We start from the raw sequence: 10,282 nt of genomic DNA, 5'->3' as shown, positions 1-10,282 counted from the left end.
TTGCAGCTTTCCTGGCTGCCTCTCAACAGGTTTCTTCCTAAAAAATCTGTGCACAGGAAAGCAGAGTTGTGTTTGCAGCAAATGTGTCCTGGCTCACAGTGGAACCAGGCAGTCATGGCCTCCCATATCCTTTACTTGGTTGGGCAGAAGTTATATGTAGACCTTCCTCATGGAAATGCCCCTTTCTTAAACTTGGTTCACTTCCCCAAATCCTCTCTGTTCCAATTTTCATGCTTATGGACTACCACTTCAACAGAGTACATCTTTCTCTTCTCACATTATTAATAGTCTCCCAGGATTTTCTTTCCCAACCTCACAGTACTTTGATGTCAGTGTTTACCATTACTAATATTTAGGGAATTTTTTACTAACATGGCATTTGAACTACCTCTGAAGATGTTTGACTAAGGTTGACAGAATCAGAATATGGGGGTCTGGTTGTGGGTTAGAAAACTTAGACTTTATTGAGTGCAGCTTTCCTTCTCTTTCTAACAAGTGGCTGCTGATGTCTGAAAGCCAGTTTTGCTAAGACTGGTAACAAGGAGAGCACTACCCTGGGAGGTTTTTCCCTAATGGGCCTCTCTCTGTGTCTCTCTCAATGTCTCTCTCTCCTTCTGTCTCTCTCTGTCTGTCTCTGTCTCTCTGTCTCTCTGTCTCTCTCTGTCTCTCTCTCTTTCTCTGTTTCTCTCTGTCTCTCTCTCTTTCTCTGTCTCTGTCTGTCTCTGTCTCTCTCTGTGTGTGTATGTGTGTTGAGGGGGGCATCTTCAGTTTGAAATGCAAATATCAGGGAACAAAGGGTCTCAGAGTTCCCAGATCAGAAGGACGAGTCCAGGGAGCAACAAGTGTTTATTTCAGAGATAAGAAAAGGCTGTTTTAAAGATAATTAGCTAATCCTAACTCAATTTTACATTCTGCCTGATTTAATGGGCACATATTTGTTCAAAAGGAAAAAGATGCTCACTGACACAATTCAGGGTTTCTTTTTTTAAATTTTTTTAAATTATTTTATATAACAAAGTCCATTTAAATGAAATCAAACACTTATAGACAATATTTGGGAATTTTGGCGTTGTTCTTTCCAAACTACTTCCTGCTGGTAAGGGGCGCTGTCTTGGGGGATTCGAAGAAGATTCAGATATCCTGGCTCTAGTCTGTAGGGCTGCTTTGTCCAGCTGTTTTGAATGTAGGATCACCTTGTACTCTGTTTCAGGCTGTCTGGCATGATCAAACCACATTAGTCTGGAAGGAATCCCCAGCTTTTCATTTTCTGTGGAAACAAAAATAGAAAACCTTTTCCCAGTAACTTGTCCTTGAACTTAAATTTTGGAGTCAAAGCACTTTTTTAAATTTAATTTATTATTTTACATGTCGATCCAAGTTCCCTCTCCCTCCCTCCTTACTTCCCTCCATCCATCCCTTTTACCCTCTCTGCTCTCTCAGATGCACTTTAACCACCCTCTCCTCCCATCCTCCCACCCCAATTCCATATGTAGGGGAATGCCATCCAGTTGGGGTCATGTAGATCTGACAGGTCATGTGAAGTAGGGACTAGGGCTTCTCTCCTATCTCTAGATTAAGGCCTATAATCACATCACCAGAGGAACTAGGATACAAGGATACAAGGTGTATTCTAAGAAATTCGTATAAAGTCCCTCACAGAAATGGGAAGGGGCAAGTCCCCCAGAGCACAGGGGAAGTGGGGGGGGGGGGGACAGTGAATGGAGAGAGAAGCAGGAAAAAACAAGGGGGAGGAAAGGGAAACCATGTGTGACCAAGAAGATTGAGCCTGATTAGGAATAGAAGACAGGAAAGAGAGAGAGAGACAGAGACAGAGAGAGAAAGAGAGAGAGAACATAAAAGAATGAGCCAGTATTGGTTTGAAGATAAAATTGAACACAAAGAAAGGTCTAGAGAACTACAAGACTACTCCCAACTAACAATTTGAGCTTCCATGGAAAGGCTGTCATAAATGCCCTTCCCGGAGAGTGAGATCAACAACTAACTTTTCCATGGAGGCCTCAACTAATGCCTGTTGGAAACAGGATCAAACACCCATACATAAACACTGAGTCGAACTAGAACCCAGATGCAGATGGAGAAGACAGACCAGGCTGCAGAAACACATAGAGACAGCTTACCTGAACAATGAGGAGCTAAGGGCCACTAGACTGACAGCTGGGAAGCCAGCATGGGAATGACTCAGAGACCCCCGAATATGGGTCTCAGCCAGAAGGACTGAGCAGTCTAAGGGACCTCAGACAATGGAGCCAGGATGTATCCCTGGTGCAAAAAAATGACTTTGAGAACAATGCAGTGGTTTTAATGTACTGTTTCTAGAAATAAAATACAAGAACTAGCATAGTTGGTATTTACACCATAGGTTTATCCTGTGTCATTTTACTGAAATCTCATGCACCTTGGTCCAGTTCTCTCCATAATAAAAACAGAACATGTGCATATCTGACTGTTTCTCTATGATCTGTTCTGTAGGCCACTTTTGCACTATTATTCTGGAAGTTTCTCTCAGATACTGTAGTTCATGCTCAGGTTTTGGCCTTTAGGTAGGCCATGAAAATGTTCAGAGCAGAAAATATCAGAAAATTGAGGTGGGGACAGCAGCTAAACCAGAGCAGCATCTCTCAAAATGTTCAAGAGTTTAGCGACCAATTCCAGTGCTTACTTATTGATTAGTGGGCAGAGTGGTACACATTCTGGAGAAGAAGGCAGAAAATTCTAGGGAGAGCACTGCTTGAGATTGAAGCCAGAAGAACTACAAAGCTTCCCTTGCATGGGGGTCCATAAAGGAGGGGGGAGGAACATAATTTGTAAGCAGTTCTCTATGTGAGGAAGAGGAAGTCTAGACAGTCAAAGTAATCATGAGATCACTGTCCTGTATGTACAAGTCTTTGTGTGAAAGTTTTGTAGCCACAGAGTATCTAGGTGATGAGGGTCTAGGAATGTCACAGAAATGATACCACCGAACAGACTTCACCAATTTGAAAAGTGGGTACCTCTGAGTGAGGATGGACACACTGGCAGGATCAGATGTCAGATTTATGGAGAGGTAGGGATATGGTGCATTTACATATGGAAAACCTGGGTAAGGTGGGGACAGAGGAAATGTGTCACCTTGGCCCTGGTGATAGGAGGGCATTGTTGCTGAGACATTAGGCAGGGTGAGGATGAGGGTAGGAACCTCCTGGTTCTGGAATGTGGACAGTTCTTAGCTAACTAACACTTTGCATAAATTTCACAGAAAGGTTAAATAACAAAAGTGATGATGGAGAATGCATGCAGACTAAGTATCTTCCAGAGAAAGATACTTAGTATTCATTGGGATGGATAGATATATTTGCACTCAGTTGAGTTAGAAAGCTGTTGTTAAAAAGCTGATGGAACCTTAATTGTGTAATTGGCATTAAAACAGTACTGTAACACAGGCATAAAACCCAATCACTGGCTAGTAGTGGTGCACGCCTTTAATGCCAGCACTCAGGAGGCAGAGACTGGTGGGTTCTGTAACTTCAGGGCCAGCCCAGTTTACAGAGCACATTCCAGGACAGCCAGGGCTACTCAGAGAAAACATGTCATACAAAACAAAAACAAACAAACAAAATCCCAACCCTTAAAAATATGTTAGTGTCACTGTATCAATGAAATCTACACAACAATCTTTTAATTAATTTACACAAAACAGTGCCTATAATTTAGTGCTTACACTAGATAGTTTTCAAAATCGACTAAAGCTCAAAGGTTTTAAGACCATATGAAGAACTTATTTGTTTCAAGGTGCTCATTAAACCCCATGACTGTCTAAATAATACTCCATGTTGCATTGTACTTAGTGTAAATGATGATACAGTTGAGGCTCTGTGAATGTTATTTTCCTCCAACCTATGTTTTACAGGTGTGGCAAGCTTACTCAGTCATTAAGAAGTGTGTGAACAAGATCACTTAGTGCAACATAAATTATAATGAGAACATTTGGGGGGTGGTTAAGGTGATAGGTTGTGGGTATAAAACTTCAGAAAACTGGTGTTAACAATAAGTTTATATAGTCCCTTGAGGGTTCCAGAGGAAAGTATTGTAGTGGCTGCTGTGTGGTCTTCAGTTTCATTTTAAGCTTGTTTATAATAACCAAAAGTAGGCATGTACAGCGGTTCCTCAGATTAATATCTGCCAATTTAGTTGATGGCTAATTCATTCGCCTCTGTATTACTCCAGTCACTCTGTGTACATGACTCTTAAGTTACATATATGGCTTGTTGCTATACCTATTTCATTTCTGATGCTTAACCAGACCCTCAAAATGTAGCTTTCGTCTGTAAAACTTTTGTACAAAACCTTTTATTTTAATAAAACAGCTTGACTTTAAAGACACACAATATTCAAATATAGGAGTGTTATTCAGAGAGTTGACACCAAAAAATATATTTAGGCATTTCAGTGTGTGTGTGTGATATACTTGATCTTAATATATATAATTTTGCACTGTACATATTGATTTAAATGTTTTCATATATCATGAGACATAAAAGTAGCAAATAATGCCATCATATTTATGTGGAAAGTTTCTAAGGAGAGATGTTAGGCAATACATTTTATATAATGGTTTTCAAGGCTGTGTAGGTGGACTTCCTCCTGATTTTCCTGTTTAACCTATATACCCATAAAACTTCATGGTTTCATATAGTTAGGACCTATGCACCTACAACCAGTTGGAGGGGCGACTGGATACTCAAGTGAAGGTCCAATGACCTTGTCTATGTCCTCCTTATTTGAAAAAATATTAGTATTTAACAAGTCCAGCAGGCAGTGATGGCACTCTGAAGATAGACATCGTTGAGTCAGAAGGCATTCTGTCACCTAACCTTAACAAGAGAAGGCTGAAGACCTTTACACAAAAGAAGTGATTAAAGAAACTACTGTTACCTGTGTACCTACTGCAAAAACCATTAGGTATTATAAGTTCTAAGGTCAACCTTATAGAAAACATAACCTACTTTTTTCCTATCTTCAAAACCAAGCATGTGCTGTACAACAGGGTTTTCCCTCTAGCAAAATATACATATTTATATTGGAGCATTAACCAAGTTGTACTATTAATTTTTGTTTTCAGTGTTACATTTCCTTAGAGGAGTAGGATACAAATGTTAGCTTTCATGGTTATTCCTTTCACTGCCAACCCTCTCCCCCCCCTTGTAGGTTTTGGTTTTTAGTTTCATTTGTTTTTGTTTTGATTTTTAGTTTCTTATATTAGTCCATCATAAAAATTACTTACATTACAGGTACATTGTTGTACCTCAATGTGTAGTGATAGAAGTAGCGATGCATTTTTACAAGTGTAGAAACACGGCATCTAACAGTCACTAAATTAGAGTGGTTTTGGTCGACATTGCATAGGTCTACATGGTTCTGGCATGGTTATTACTTTGGGGCTGGGCTAAGGGAGGTGCTGGAGGAGGAGAGATGAATATTTTGCTACAAACTTTAAGTAACAAATTTTTGTAACAAACACATTTTGGGGAGAAGCTTTAGCTCTTACATGTCAAGTTTTGTTCTGTTCCCCTGTACCTAGTCTCTCTCTCTCTCTCTGGTGTGTGCATGTGGGTGGCTGGGTGGGTGGGTGTGGGTGTGTGTTTGTCTCTATCCCTATAGCCCTCCTACACTCCAAACCTCTCTGTCTTAATCTTGGTTACAACATAATTCATCAACCATGTTCAGCATATAGAATCCTGAATGTTACAGTCAAGCTTTACAGCCACAGGGTGTCTTCACCTCTGGAGAAAAGAAGTGCTTTGGGACTGGTGGCAGTCAATTAGAGGGGATGGAGGGCCATATCAAGCGTCCCATGAATGCATTTATGGTATGGTCTAGGACTCAGAGGCTTAAGTTAGCCCTGGAGAATCCAAGGATGGAAAATGCAGAAATCAGTAAGCAACTGGGATACCAGTGGAAATCACTTACAGAAGCTGAAAAAAGGCCATTTTTCCAAGAAGCACAGAGACTGAAGACCTTACACAGACAGAAATACCCAGACTATAAGTACAGGCCTCTCCGGAGAGCTAAAGTACCACAGAGGAGTGACACTTTGCTGCCTGCAGATGCCTCTTCAAAACTTCACAACCAGCTGCAAGGGGACAAGAACCTGTGCCCATTCACATACAGAGAGGACAGGCCTAGGACTGCACACTTTCCCTCCAGGATCCAACTAAGCTATTTGCACTAGCATGTGGACGTCCCCACTGAGTACTCAGTCCAGCAGCAGCAGCAGCAGCAGCAGGACGTACTTTACCAACAACAGACATCACCGGTGACCACACAACTTAGCAGCATCACATCAATAAAACAGTGTGGCAGTGCAATGGCAGTGGCTTCTGTTGGGATGTATGTCAATATTCCCTCTTGTTATAATTTGCAGCCTCAGATTTCTCACCTGTAGTTTGGATACTGATTACCCTTCTCCTGTAATAAAGACCATGCTTATTTTGTTTGGATTCCAAAATAAGGTGGGTAAAGATGATTCGTATATAAGAAAGGAGAATACTTGGAAGGGATTTTACCCAATTTTAAGGTTGTTTAATAGATACCTGTTACATCACTGTGGAAAGTGTTGTTTATCTGTAACTCTTCAATGTTCATCTATAAGAAAAGCACAGAGCTTAATGGTGTGGAAAAACAGCCTGTGCTTCTTTGAAAATGCAAAACATCTTTTTCTTTCAGGGTTCTTTACATCATCTTACTCCACACCTATGAAGTATGCTTTGAACTCTTTAGAACATCTTTTGGCAAAATAAAGCCTGCTTTTCTCTTAAATATTGTCTGTCTTTAAATATCTAGCTGTTTTATTAAATAAAAGATTTTCTACAAAAGTATTACAGACCAAAGCTACATAGCATCAGTTGCCCTTCAATCTGAACTGGAGAAATATCACAAAGTCCCTCTCTAAGATGAAGAATTACAAGACTTTAACAAACCTGAGAGAAGGTGAATTAGTACTTTGTTGGGAGGAATATCTGACTAATGATCTCATACTCATACTTAGTGCTCAGCTCTAAAAACGAAACAAATTCGGGTAACATTCAACGTACATTTACAGTATGGGGAACTATCGAGACCACGAGTTAGGTCCAGGCCAAAGGGACTCAGGAATTAGCATGACTGGGCTCGCTTTGGCCACTAATAATGAAAGACCCCCAAGAGACCCCAAGAGTTTGGAGCCTGTCACGGGGGAAGGCCCTTGCCCCCAAGAGACGAGACCAGAACACTGGATGCAAGTGCAAGAGGTTGTTTATTGTTAACACACAGGTACCTGTGGACGCTTCAGTCTTTCGGGGGACTGAGCGTGCCGAGGTTAAAACTCCTGATTCCTGGGATTAAAGGTGTGTGTCACCACCACCTGATCTCTATTATGGCTTCAGTCCGACTTTGCTCTCTGAATCCTCAGCCATGCTTTAGTACATTGGAAATAAGGTAACACCAGAGTATTGCAAGGGAAAAGGGGAGTGTTGTAACCAGGCCTGCCTACAGGGACAACAGTGTCCACAGTTGGCATCAGTAGCAGTTATAGTATCATGCAGAGAGAAAGGGAATTTTTACTCTAGTTGACAGTTTAGACCACTGGTAAAATCTAAGTTCTCAGGATCAAATCACCAAGCAAGGCTGGATCAATTCCTTCTTCATCCTCTACTACTCTATCTCCTGTATCTACATGACTAAAAACTCACCCTCAATAGTTGGCACTGCTCATACCTTGTACTCATGTTCCTTCTTTTCAACTCCCTACAGTATTGTAACAGTATTGTAATTTAGAGGGAGGACATTGTGGGTTTCTATGATTCTGCGTATTTCACTATTCCTAGACTATTCCTGGTCCCATTAACTCCTGATATCAATTTATTATCATTTCTCCAAGACTGTTGTGTTTCAAATCATTCTCTACAGATCTACACATATGCAAATTTGCATTGTCATTAACTGCTGTGACTCTCTCAGGCTAACAAGAAGGTGACTGGCTAGGCAACATCCTGTCCTTGAGCAGCCTGAATTCATGGGTCACACCTGAAACATCAAAGACTTTAGGGGCTGAACCAGGTCTACTGTGTACTTTTAACAACATCCTCTCTGGCTCTCCCAGAGGGCAGTCTTCAGGGGAAAGTTTTCCTTAAAGAACAGGTATTTTATCCATAACTCTGAGAAAGTGAAACAGAGGCAGCCAGTAATATGTTTGGTACAGAGAAAGCAAGAGAGCAGGCAGTACATGTGCTCCTATGGCCATGCCCAGCATTATGCAGTGAACTATAAACGTTTCCCAGAAGAAATCACATGACTCCTAGAACATGTAGCCTATCCTGGTCTATGTAGTGAGACCCTGATACTTTCTTTATCTTTTCTTTTCTTAAGGTCAGTCTTACAGTCACAGTGGTTCATGCCTTCAGGCAGCCTGCAAAAGTGGAGACACTCTCCAGGAATTCTGGCTGAGCAGGGAGAACCAGGTTCCTGTGGGAGACCCTGTTAAAAAACAAAAACAAAACAAACCAAGCAGACAAACAAAAACCTGTGGGCTGACTCTGGGGGCCTGGCCTTTTATCCCACCACTCAGCAGAAAGAGGCAGGCCAATCCCCTACTTTGGTGCCAGCCTTGTCTGTGGTGTGAGTTCCAGAACAACCAGAGATTTACAGGGAAACCCTGTCTCCAAAACCCTAAAAAGCAAACAAGAAAACTAACACAGGGGAGAAAAGCAGTTGAGAAACAACCTGACTTCAATTCCAGGCCCCAAAGCACACAATGAAAGGCATCCTGTCATTCCCAGAACTGAGTCAGGCAGAAGGCAAGATCTATTCAAGTCACTCCTGGTCTTTGTACTCACAGATGCAGTGGCAGTCAGACAGTCTCTTCTGTCTGTCCATAGAGGTGTTTGGCCTGTGAAAAGGGCCATTTAAATTCCTTCAGTTCCTGAAAAAGTTTTGCTCATTGCCAGTTGATTTTCTACTAAGTCGCTGGTCTTAAGGAGCAACGGGAACTCAATACATACAGAGGCTCCTCAGCATTTCAACGTTTGCTTTCTTGATGAGTATTAAGTCACATAGAGGTTTTCAATGAAGGATCTGGTCCCCTAGCCTCAGGTACCTGGGGTGGACAGAGGAACTCATGACATATGCATTCCCTCTTCTGTTGGAGGCATGTGGCCTCTCGTCATGGTTACCCCCAGAAAGTGGCAAAAGACAAGTAAGAGGTCTTGTCTGACCAGGATGCCAACCCTGTTATCAGCCTGGAGACTGGTGTGAAGGTCACTTTGTCTGCAGCCTCACCTCTCTTGTGGGAATTAAAAGAAAAGGTTGGCCTGAGCTTCCTATCCTGAATCTCTAGGGGGCAGCACACACACCCAGTTGTACCTCTGTGTCACAGGGATAGCAGGGCACTGATTCTGGGGTACTGGAGTCGGATGTTCAGGGCCTCTGCACGGGTATGCAAAGTCTTTCCCCCCTAGTGTAATGCAGACCCTGTGGTTAAGGAACAGGATCCTCCCTGCAACGAGGTCCCAGGTCTGAGACCTGCAGGAACATCACCCAGTTAGATAATATCACAAATATTATAGGTGCTGGGCATGGTGTCAGCTCCTGATCACAGCACTCAGGGAGCCAAGGGGGGAGCACTGTCAGTTTGAGGTCAGTGGGGAGTGAAGAGGGACACATCCACCCCGTGAGACTGTAGCTCAGCAGGGATCGACTCAGTGATTCTCCCTTCTAAGACTTCATGGCTCTCTATGCATCCAGGAAGATGTCCTGGATGGTGAGTGTTTCCGTGAGAGCCTGGCAGTCCCTCACTGCACCAAGTGGTTCCAGGTTAGGGTGTACTGGGTGGTCCAGAGTGGGGACAGTCACCATCCACATCTGTCCCAGAACCCCACTGATCAACAGAGGCTCCACCAGTGGGCTGCTGCTGTGCATGACTGTTCTGTGGGGGTACCTGTCCACTCTGCAGAGGCCTGCCCACCTAGGAAAGTGGGCAACCACAGCAGGGGGCCAGCCATGTCTCTAATCAGCACTGCGCTGACCCGTGTAGGCACATGGGAGGTCTAACAAGACACATGTCACCAGGCCCCTCCTAAAAAACTAAAATTTGGCTCACTTTCATATTTGACAGTCACCTTAAATGCCAAACTGGGGGATAGAGTCCAAGCCCTATGCAAATGCGGGCAACCCAGAGAAATGTAAGCTCATCCATCACGCAGGCCTGCCAGCATCAGTCTGAGGAGCCTGGCAGCCCTAGCCTTCTCAC

The 10,282-nt window shown here is 42.8% G+C and overlaps 1 pseudogene; it reads left to right on the top strand.

Annotated features, from left to right (window-relative positions):
- Window positions 1-5,716: 5,716 nt before the first annotated feature.
- Window positions 5,717-10,083, top strand: LOC127214798 (sex-determining region Y protein-like; annotated as a pseudogene).
- The last annotated feature ends 199 nt before the right edge of the window (window positions 10,084-10,282 follow it).

The sequence above is a fragment of the Phodopus roborovskii genome, unplaced genomic scaffold (assembly GCF_943737965.1).
Source record: "Phodopus roborovskii unplaced genomic scaffold, PHOROB, whole genome shotgun sequence".
Classification (NCBI taxonomy): domain Eukaryota; kingdom Metazoa; phylum Chordata; class Mammalia; order Rodentia; family Cricetidae; genus Phodopus; species Phodopus roborovskii.
Note: the sequence above shows the minus strand (reverse complement) of the source record. Positions and strands in the feature narration are given on the sequence as shown.